This window comes from Neofelis nebulosa, chromosome 8, assembly GCF_028018385.1.
Source record: "Neofelis nebulosa isolate mNeoNeb1 chromosome 8, mNeoNeb1.pri, whole genome shotgun sequence".
NCBI classification, from domain to species: Eukaryota; Metazoa; Chordata; class Mammalia; order Carnivora; family Felidae; genus Neofelis; species Neofelis nebulosa.
Genome location: NC_080789.1, coordinates 97,321,608 through 97,333,635, shown reverse-complemented (window position 1 = coordinate 97,333,635; position 12,028 = coordinate 97,321,608). Strand labels below are relative to the sequence as shown.

Sequence of the window (12,028 nt, the reverse complement as noted above, 5' to 3'; positions counted from 1 at the left end):
TCTTGTTAAATATTTTGTCATTATATAGAAGCAACCTAAGTCAGAAAAAAATAGGAATACGAAATGCATGAAATTATAATGGATCATTTGAGCTTTCAACTTGTTGCCCTCTACTGAGACAAAGTTGCGTTCCAAAATTCTAAAATGGTAATTTCCGAGTTTTCTGAAAAGCAGACAAACTTTAATAAGGATCTATAAGAAGATATTTTATTTGAGCTGCAAGCTATATATTTTGTTGTATTTTGGATATTAGGTGGGAAATAACAGTAAAATTCTGAGGAAAGATTTTTATTATATGGTGTATCCTGAAAGTTTAGCTTATGTCTAGTCTCATACATATTTTACGTCATTCATTATTGACTGCCAACAATTTGAAGTAGATATTATTACTCACGGTTTACATTTGAACCATAACTTTGGAGCTTAAATAGTCAGCAGAACTTACATAATTAGACAGTGACAAAGCTTTACTGTAGACGCAGCCTTGTGAGATTTCAAAGTCCACGATCTTTCCACCTCATCCTGTGACCTCTCTTTTGTCTTTTCCTTCATCTGAAATGACTTTGAATTGTCTTAAGTGTGTTGAATATTTTCAAGTCAATATCTTTATTCAACACATAAATTCCTTTGCTCCCCATCTCTTCTTGTTCCGGAAATGATTTGTTTCCTGACTTCTGTCACTAACACACCCACTTCCCAAAGGCAGCCTTATGGTCCAGTAAAGTGCAGTGCTCTGTTTCTCTGAGTATTGCATAAAACATTTACCAAAATATTGAGTAACTTAACTGGTAAAATATAGCTTAAAAAATTGGTAAAGGGAGGATGCCCCAGAATACCACCAAAATAATGTCATTAAGGCAAAGACGAGTGTATTCTTACTTTGGTAAGGGAGAGTGCTTCTGAGAGGAAAGGCTCAAGTTGGGATCTTTAAAAATAAGGTTTTAGGGTCTGGCTCAAGGAGGGCTTTGTGAGGAATGAGTAAGGCTCATGATTTAAGAGTTTAGGAGGCACGTGTACAAGGTGCTGTGAAAAGAGTCTTAGAGACTAAGCAGTTGATGCCATTAAAAAGTTGAACAGATTGGGGCACCTGGGTGGCTCAGTTGGCTAAGCGTCCGACTTCGGCCCAGGTCATGATCTCACTGTCCGTGGGTTCGAGCCCCGCGTCGGGCTCTGTGCTGATGGCTCAGAGCCTGGAGCCTATTTCAGATTCTGTGTCTCCCTCTCTCTGACCCTCCCCCATTCATGCTCTGTCTCTCTCTGTCTCAAAAATAAATAAATGTTAAAAAAAAAATTTTTTTTTTTTAAATTAAAAAAAAAATTTTTTTTTTTAAATTAAAAAAAAAAGTTGAACAGGGGCGCCTGGGTGGCGCAGTCAGTTAAGCGTCCGACTTCAGCCAGGTCACGATCTCGCGGTCCGTGAGTTCAAGCCCCGCGTCAGGCTCTGGGCTGATGGCTCGGAGCCTGGAGCCTGTTTCCGATTCTGTGTCTCCCTCTCTCTCTGCCCCTCCCCCGTTCATGCTCTGTCTCTCTCTGTCCCAAAAATAAATAAAAAACGTTGAAAAAAAAAAGTTGAACAGATTAATGTTAGTTTAAATGAGTTTGGGGCAATTTCCTGAAATAAATAATAAATATTGGAAAGATTTATCTTTCTGGGCAAGAGTTTTTAAAATAGTAAAGTCATGTTACTGTGGACAGTGAACTATATGGCTGTAGATGGTGTCAGTTTTCAAACTTTTTTTTGTTTGTGTGTGTGTGTGTGTGTGTGTGTGTGTGCAAAAAGGCGATTTTATTAAAGCACAGGGACAGGACCCATAGAAAGAGCTGCCCTGGGACGATGAGGAGAGAGTGGTTATATACTATGGAGTTGGGGAGGTAAGGTCCAGGGGACGTTTCCAAAAATATTTTCATTTGTTAAACAAGACTCACCGGATCCCAGAGTCCTAGCTAATTGTCAAGCTAAGGTTGTTTTTCCTTCTAGCAAAGCATTAGCATTAAGACAGTAGGGAGTTCCTGGAGAAACGTTTTACTCTGTCAGCCTCAAGTATCAAATTTTTTCTGTTGCAAAATGTCATATAACCTCTGGTCTACAATCATTGTGACTCTTTCTTTCACTACATATAAGGCAAATTAGTAAAAACATATGACTCTGCTTCAGAACCAATGGTTAGGACTAGGGTTCCAGTTTGAGAAATGTTGGTCCCTTGCATCCATATTTATTATTATTATTAATATTTTGAGTTCTCTTAGGCATTTTCTTAACTTCCTATACTAAACTTACTTGACTTTCTACAAATGTATAATTGGGGTCTTAGCACATCATATTTTAAATTTATCTTCTTTATCTTCTTTTTTTTTTTCCTTTTAAATCCTAGGGACCGTTTCGGAAAGATTCTTTGAAGACCTAGGTAAACCCTTGTTCAAGCATATGTTCCTTTCTTTTTTGCTTCACAACCTATCATGTTTTCTCTCCGCTTAGTGTTTTGCTTCTTGAAAAGCTCTCAAAATTGAATCTAAAGAGACACAAAAAGAGTCAACAAGCCCATAAATTTCAGTGGTCCTCAGTCGTATTGTTAGTTAGGGCCTCCTTCCTTTTCACATTGCAATCTCTTGTGCCAGAGCTCTAAATAGTGCTCACATTCACAGAACTTGACACCCTACTCATTTGTAATTTTTTTTTCTAAATCCCTCTACCACCAATGGCTAATGATTGAATAACATAAATGCCTTACATTTGTAAGGGAATTATCTCCATCGACATTGAACTAATTTAAATCATAAAGCTACAATGTGATTTAACAAAGTGCTGTCGCTGGTCCATCTGTGAGCTCACCATTGCACCTTATTTATGTGACATTTATTTATGTGACATTTATGTGACATTTATGTGACATTTGAAACCGCTGTTAGTTGTACACACGTCAATTGAAAAACTTGAAGTCAAGTCCAAGGTGGGTGGGAGTGTGTGTGTAGGAAGGAGGATTAAGAAAGGACCAGAGTACAGGAGGGAGCTAAGGAATTGTAAGTCGTGCCACCAAAGAAGTGACAACATTGAGCAAATGTCAACGCAAAATTTTGTGGCTTAATGAAAACGTTTACAAGTTTAATGATTTTTCTCCAGTTTCTAGGTTGTCAATGATCCTTCCCTTCATGTTATGATGTCGTTTCATACCTCATTTTTTTTGTTCTTTCTTTGAAGAAGCCTATCGAGAGGAAGATGAAATGCCCCAAGTATTAGGTGAATGATTTCAAATTCAATCAACTTATTGAGAATTTTTCTAAATCGATTCTAGGAACCCCTGGGTGATAAAAATAATCCAACGTTTCTGTGATTTTTACTTTAAAAAAAAATCATGCTTACCCTTTAAAATTTCCTTTTTCAACCGTTGTACTCTATAGTTTAACCTTGTTAGTTCCACACTGCAGGAGGAGCATAAAAGACCAAAAGAAAAAAAATGGGTGGGGGAAAATGATTTGCTTTAAGAGTTCTCTCAATTCTAGACAATGTGGTCACTGCTCTCCTTCTGATTTTTTCTTGCTTCAGATACTGACCTTGGTTGTCTTTGTAAGGGCATGCCTATTTGAGGATTCCTCAAAGAAGTGCTTTAATTATCCACATGCCCTACCCGAACATTGATTCAATAAAATCCACTACTTAACAAGAACCATGGCAGGATCCTGTATTTGGTACCAAGGATGCAAAAGCAAATGAAACATTGTTCCTGTCTTTAAGGAACACAGGATCTAATGGAACAGGTAACTTGGACGTAACAGTGATCACTATCAGAAAAGTAGCACAGTAAGGCCTTAGGGAAGCTGAGAACAGGGGAGAGAAGGGGGAGTCTCATACAGGAGATACCTTGTGTTGTGGACCCTGGAGACTGGAGGAGTGGGGGAAAGTGGAATGAAATGCAAAGCTAAATCTATGCATATGTTATTTTTAATAATCTAGGAACACCAAATAATCGGTAAGGTTGAAGTGAATATAGGAATATAGCGCTGGAGATGTGGGTTAGCTTCATTTTGTGAATGGTGTTATAAATGGCAAATGGAATTTATAATTTTTTCTATGGGCAACGAAGAAATTTTTGAACTAGAAAGTGACACAGCGAGTTCTTAGTGGATCTGACAACACTGAGAAGTACACAGCTTGAGAGCACAGACTGTGTGTTTTAAGCTTGGAATTCTAGCACCTGACAGAGGGGCAATATAGTATATGGGCATGCAAGAAAATGTATGTTGAAACCTGAAGAGAATGGTTATAAGAATGACAGCCAGGAGATTATGAAGAACGGATTGAAAGGTGATTCAAGAGATGGTGAGGGATTACTTAAAAATACAATCTTTTAAAAAGTTGGGGGGAGAGGGGTGGGGCAGAGCTGGCTGGCTCATTCAGTAAAGCATGCTACCCTTGATCTCAGTGTTGTGAGTTTGAGCCCCATGTGGGGTGTGGAGATTACTTAAAAATAAAATCTTTAAAAAAGAGAGAGAGAAATGAGGAGGGCTTGGACTCAACTATAGGTACTAGAAATTTGCAAAAGGAAACAATATAGGGTGGGCCTCATTTCTACTTTCTGTTTGCCATAGACTTAACAATCTGTAGACGGTAATTGAAGAAAGGGGAGAGTATGGGGCGCCTGGGTGGCGCAGTCGGTTAGGCGTCCGACTTCAGCCAGGTCACGATCTCGCGGTCCGTGAGTTCGAGCCCCGCGTCAGGCTCTGGGCTGATGGCTCGGAGCCTGGAGCCTGTTTCTGATTCTGTGTCTCCCTCTCTCTCTGCCCCTCCCCCGTTCATGCTCTGTCTCTCTCTGTCCCAAAAATAAATAAAAAATGTTGAAAAAAAAAATTAAAAAAAAAAAAAAAAAAAAAAAGAAAGGGGAGAGTAGTGTTCCATGACTGCTATGCTACTGGGGTGAGCAGCATTGCTGATAATTTCCCCTCGTCCAATAGATTCATGCCAAAATATCATGCTTATTTGGAAGCAAACACAGTGAATCTGTCTGATTTTTCTCAGACGTCATGAGATATCTGGGAATTATAGATGACTGAATGTATTTCATGGCAAGTTCAGAATAGATGGCAATACAGATGAAGCAGAAGCATTAAAAGAGGGGAGAGTAAGTGGCAAATGGGCCAACAAGAGCTGCTAAGTACATGGACTCTGATGAAGCCAGGATCTCTCTGTCCCTTCTTTTCTGGGGACAAGGCCCTGGCCAGGACCTAGTCCCACTGAAACCACTAATATGTTACTTCTAACTACCGTTAGGCTCTCGTAGATCCCAAACTCCCCTCATTTAAGTTTGTGGCTAACATTTCTCTTGACTTGCTCCTTCCTGAATCTGTGTTCTCCTGCCTAAGCAGATAGTGAATTATTTGAAGGAACCACAGAAGAAACACAAGTCAAACCCCAAGGAGAAAATGGAGATCAGAGTGGCAAGATGGGCAAAAACAGAAAGAAAGGCCATGGTCATCAGCACAGGCCATACAACCAGGGAAGCCCATATAACAGAGGTGGCCTAGGTGGCCCAGGTGGCCCCAGTGGCCCAAGTGACCAAAGTGGCCCAGGTGGCCCAGGTGGCTGAAGAAACCGAGATCGCCAGGGTAGCCATGGTAGCCGTGATGGCTCTCATGGCCAGAGAGGCAAGCGTGGAAGGGATAACTAGCGTGGTCAGAGTGGTGGCCAATGACAAGGAAAACCAACTAAAGAGGCCCTCCTGTGATTCCTAAGTATCAGTTGTATTCTTCTTCCCTTATCTAGTGAATTTCTCTTTTTAAATTTCCTAATTCTCTCTTCTTGTTTATGTTCCTTTCTCTCATTTAAATCTTGACTTTAATCCCTCTTAAACTCCTTATCTTTGTCTCAATTCTCCTTGCCTCAATCCTACCCATAGAAAAGTCTCCCCCATTCTCATAAGAGCAGGTATTACTTTCATCCTGAGCTTTTCTTTTTCTTTCTTTCTTTCTTTCTTTCTTTCTTTCTTTCTTTGTTTCTTTGTTTCTTTCTTTCGACTCTGTCTTTCTTATATTAACCTACAACCTCCCTAAGATTTACCTCCCCTCTCCTCTTCCTCTTCTCTCCTCTCTTCCCTTCTCCTTACTGTCTCCTGGCCTCTACCCCTCATGTCCTCCTCCTTCCTCTCTCTCTCTCTTTACATGATTTCTTGTAATGAGATTCCCCACTAGTAGAAATATCAGCATAGATAATGTCCAAGCCAACTTAATACTTCTGTCTAAAATTCTTCTCTTTCTTTTAGAAATTGATAGCGATCAACTGGTGACCATGGACTTTTCAGTGGCGTATACTTGGCCTTTCCTTTCTCCAACTTCAAATCATCAGTGAAGTCATCAGCATTAAAGCCCTCGCTCTTGTTTTCCTTCTAGGGTCACGGTTCTGAGTCAGGGGACAAGAAGGACAGGTTTGGAAATACAAAGCCCTGACCGGACTCCAAATGTTCTGTGTCATGCAGCTTTATAGGTAGCTCTGATTTTAATAATTTTGTGACGACTTAACTACCACCCATATTACAAAGCAAAAAATTTTATTCTTAAGACCAGTAATGGAGTTTGCCACGTTCAGATTACCAATATACATACCCTTTTCTCAACCAAAATACAGAGAGAATTACCTTGTAAACTCCCTTGATTTCTGGAAGTCCTTTAATGCATGTGTGCCATATTATGGCTCAAATGTTGGTGAGGATATGAAGAAAAGGGAATGCTCATGCACCATTGATGGGAGTGCAAAATGGTGCAGCCACTATGAAAAACAGCATAGAGGGAGAGCCTGGGTGGCTCTGTCGGTTAAGTGTCCGACTTCAGCTCAGGTCATGATCTCACAGTTCGTGAGTTCGAGCCCCACATCAGGCTCTGTGCTGACAGCCTGGAGCCTGGAGCCTGCTTCAGATTCTATGTCTCCCTCTCTCTTTCTGAGCCACCCCTGCTCACATTCTGTCTCTCTCTCTCAAAAATAAACATTAAAAAAACAAAACAAAACAAAACCCAGCATAGAGGTTCCTCAAAAAATTAAAAATAGAACTACAATATAATCCAACAATTCCACTTCTGGGTATTTATCCAAAGAAAATGAAAATACTATTTTGAAAACTTACATTTACTCTTATGTTCATTGCAGTGTTATTTACAGTGGCCAAGATAAGGAAGCAAATGAATGGATAGAGAAGATATGGTATATGGATACAATGGAATATTATTCAGAGATAAAGAAAGAGGGAAACTGCCATTTGTGACAACACAGATGGACTTAGACAGTATTATGCTAAATGAAATAAGTCTGACAGAACAAATACCATATGATTTCACTTATAGGTGGAATCTAAGAAACAAAACAAATGAACAAACGAAACAAAACAGAAACAGACTCATAGATACAGAAAACTATCCAGTAGTTGCCAGAGGGGGGTGGGGAGAGGAGGGGCAAAATAGGATTAAAAAGCAGATTAAAAAGGTACAGACATACATTTATAAAATAAATAAAACACAGGGATATAATGTACAAAGAAGGAATACAGTTAATAATATGTAACAATTTTGTATACTGATAGATGGTAGCTAGATTTATCAGGGTAATCACTTCATGATGTATATAAATGTTGAATCACCATGTTGTACACTTGAGACTAATATAATATTGTGTGTCAACTACACTTCAATGTTTTAAAGTTTATTTATTTAGGGAGAGAGAGAAGCCCAAGCAGGCTGTCACTGTCAGCACAGAGCCCAATGTGGGGCTCGAACTCACGAACCGTGAAATCATGACCTAAGCCAAAATCAAGAGTCAGACAAACACTTAACTGGCTGAGCCGCCCAGGTGCCTCAACACCTCAATTTTTTTTTTTTTAAATGGGTAGAAAAGCGACAGAAAAAATAAAAATAGATAAATAGGTAGGGGAAATCTGGACACACACATGTACACAGGGAGAATGCCATGTGAAGATAAAGGCAGAGGCTGGGGTGATGTAGCAGAAGCTAGGGAACACCAAAGATTACCCGCAAACCACCGGAAGCTAAGAGAGACGCCTGGAACAGATTGTCCTCAGAGCCCTCAGATGGAACCGACATCTTGTTCTTGGACTTCCAGTCTCCAGAAGGGTGAGGAAATAGATTTGTGTTTTTTAAGCCCCTCCGTTTGTAGTATGTTGTTACAGCCACCTCAACAAACTAATACAGCATGAAAATTTACCTACCAGATTTCTTAAATGAATGAACCCACTTACATTAATTACAACACACTTCTTCCATCCACCCCCGAAGCCCCTGAGTGGAGATCAACAGAAAGAGCTTTTACGTGAAAGCATCTCTCAGTTGGGCTTCATGTAGACAGTTTAGGAACTGTCTAGAAGATCTTGTTTCTCTGAGTGTCCACATTTGAGTGTACCTACGGGGACCCATGTATGTAAATGCACATGGCCTCAAAAGGCAGACTATAAAATTTGGGTGAGGATAAAAATGAAGATTCTAGTGGGAATTTCCATGAAGAATATATACATCATTTGCTTTTAGTATTAGTATTAATGAAGAATTTACAGGTAAAAGAACAGACACAAAGTAAACATGTTTAATTCTGGGTATGCCCACATGCCCTGCCAAGTTCAGTTCTGAAATCAGACTTTGAACTGACCTCCTTGGAAGCAGAATTAATCTCTGGTTGTTCTGGTGTTCTCAGTACCCTGATAGACCTGTCATACAATTTCTGAAGGAATGGGATCATTCTACAGATGGGGTTGGGTACATTTCACAAGGCAAAATGTATGAAGGTATATAAGCCTGAGGGTGGAAGCATTTGAAAGTGACCTGGATGAGGATTTAAGAATAAAGTAGGAGCCTTCTTTTTACTACTCCAGCAAGGTAGGAATCCCAGCTGTGATCTTTTCCAATGTTCCATTCCTTACTGAAAGCATAGGGGGAAAAAAAAACATAAAAAATAAAAATGAACAGGCCTCATAATAACACTAGTCATTAAAGATAACTGACAGTAACTTATTAGATAATGGGTTACTATCATTTCAATCTAAATACTGGCCAGCAAAGCTCATGGTCTTATATCCAAATCAATAGGTTTGCATAACTTAAAATGACTAAACAGGTGAGGACATTCACAAATAACCCATTAAATGCCCTGCTTTGTTTTCAGAAACAGATACCAAAACTGGGCTCTCCTAGCTACTCACAGGCCCAGCAATATTATCTTCAGTTCAGAGCTCTCTTCCCCATTTCTTCTCTCCCAACATTGTCCAGAAGAGCTGTTTCCCAGCTCACTGGGAGGAACTTCCAGCCTGCTGATATTAAAATAAATCTCTTCATAAGGAGGTACCCCTCCTCCTAAAACAAAATTTTACGTAAAAATTTATACCCCAGACTGAGGTATTTGCAAAGAGAATGATCACGCTACTCCCACTCTCCAAAAATTTCTTTGTTGCCCATAGGATGGATCACAGTTTGTCCCTGGCAACATTCTTCACAATCTGGAAATTCACATCTCCAGCTTTCCCTTCCTGTGTTCTCTTCAATCTTACTGGATTGTTCAGCGTCCTGGGACCATCGAAAATACTACATTATATGCATAGCTTTAGCCACACATGTCCCTTCGCCTTCTTCCCTGCCTCCGCTCTCCAAAGTCCAGATCACACAGCATCTCCTGCAGGAAGCCCTCCTTTCTCCACTGCTCTCAACTTCAATAGTTCTTTTGCTACCTTGCTGACAGTGGCCATCATTTTGTACAAGCTAAATCTTCCATTAGATCTCGCATTCTTTGAGAACAGGAACAGTGTTTCACGTACCTTCATATCCTCAGTGCCAAGAATAGCACCACTTGAGGACATTGAAGAGGACAATGCAGAAGTTGTTGTTTTGCATGCATTTGACCTTGGGGGCTTAATCATGTGATTCTAACTGAACAGGAAACACTCCCTAAAGATGAAGTTCTTCTGCCCTACTTAGAGTTCTAGGCAACAAATTCAAGCAGTTTAAGAATAGCTTTTTTTTTTTTTTCCAGCCACGCTTAAATGCCAGTCACAGAGAGGATTCTACAGCCCAGTCCTATTTTAAGAATAGGTGTGGGTACTTGTCTGTAAACTTTACACGTTTTAAATTTTACCGCACAGGAGTTAAATACCAAATCACCTTGTTCTTTTCTAGATACTTGGAAATCCTGATTACATTTGGGGAAGAATTTTCCCCGTACGCAGTGAGAATGGGCCTGAACTGAGACTCACAATTAGTTACCTGTACAATATTTTGTCTTTTAAAGTGGAGTTATACGGTTGGTTCCAAAGCAGGCAGAGAAACTGCAGTCTCCACTAGCATCTGCCCAGTGAGCCAAGAATCAGACTGATCCAAAACCCGATCATGCACACCTCACTATGCAAGAGCTGCTTTACGAAGAAACCAAATGTATGTGTGTTTCTACCTCTTTGGCACCGAATTGGTACGTGTGTTTGAAGGATGGAAGACAAAAGCTTACAGCTCCGTCTTCTCTGCCCTCGGAGAAGCCCTCCTGGCCCTCATCACCAGAAAATGTAGGCCTGTGCAAAGTTCGTCTCTCTCTTCCTCTTGATCAGGAGGAACTCTCAGCTGTTGAACCCCACACTGTCTGCAGTGGTGCTAATTCCAGACAGGCCGACAGATGAGAGGCTCAGCAGCTTGGCAGCCCCACATCCCTGACCTCACTTACTCTTAGCCGCAGCTTCTGAACCAGCACCATTTCAAGGGGGCACTGACACAGCAGCCAAGTTCACTGGGGCCGGGCTGCCCTGGTGGGGGTGGCTGGCTCTGGGGCCAGAACTGGGACTGGGTTTGGGAGCCTCATCACTGGGTATGCCAGGAACCCCTCTCTGAAGCAACAGCTCTTCTCCTATGCTCTTCCAGGCTTTGCCCTCCCAGAACCGCTGGGGCTCTTTTGCCTGATGCTGGCCTTTCGCATCCTCTTGGTCATGTGAAGGAGCTGTCTCCGCCTCCAATAGGTCTTTTTCCTGTGTCTCTTCTGCCCTGGATGTGCCTTTTTCTATGCCTCCCCAAGCTGCCTAGGGAAAGTGGTTGGCTCAGGGTTTGACAGAGAGAAGACAAATAAATACTGCGTTAATAAGAAGACAAAGACAAAACAAAACAAAGCTTGCCGATATCCACTCGATGAGACATTCTATCTACCCAAAACTTAAGAAACTTCAGGACTGTGTTCTGATAGGAGCTAAGCACATCCATCTCAATTCTGTTCTTGAGAACAAAGTAGATGACCACGGGGTGGGTATGCAGACCCAATGGAGCCACAGAAGGATTTGTCCCCCCGGGGCTTCCACTCTCACTGAAAGATCATGATGGCATTTTAGTTGCTCTGATCTGACCGTCTGGTCATATCTCATATTTAACAACTCTCAAAAAATGTAATTACCTCTTTCCCTAGGTCCCAATTACTCTGTCAATTGAATGCAATTCCTTTTGGGGAGGATTGAAACTGGGAAGGCATGTACCATGAAACTTGGCAACGTCATTCCCCAGTGGGACCCAGCCTCTTCTTCAGTCAATGAAGTGAAGTGACTAAGAGTTGGAAGCTTGAGAAGGAATAATGTTTTTCCATTACAGTAACTTCTTAGCATTCATTTTTTTTTCTTACATAATCCAGGAAGCACCTTACTTGATTGTCTATCTCTCTGAATCCTAGGAATATCACTTTTCTTAATGCTGACCACAGATTCCTGCAGATCAATACATGATGATTAGCACTCTGGCTGGCCTTGCTGCTCAATATGGTGAGGCTAGTTCAGTGTTACAACAGGCAATTCCGATGTATTCATGGGTACATGGAACCCGGGTTCCTGGCAGCCTCTCCCATCAGCCAATTCTGGCCTGCGGAGGACATCCCATCATTGAGTCCTCAGTAATGCCAGTGTTCCCCTCACCAGCACATTCATGTTGCCTCAGGAAGAAAATATCCGCAGGGATCTTCTGGAGAACATAGTGAGGCGGTGGTTTCTTGGGTCTTACGTAGTTAACCCTTTCTGACGTTACCATCTCCCTG

General features: G+C 41.1%; 1 pseudogene; it reads left to right on the top strand.

The window, feature by feature from the left end:
• Positions 1–10,097: 10,097 nt before the first annotated feature.
• On the top strand, positions 10,098–11,290 carry LOC131519994 (ATP synthase F(0) complex subunit C2, mitochondrial-like; annotated as a pseudogene).
• The last annotated feature ends 738 nt before the right edge of the window (positions 11,291–12,028 follow it).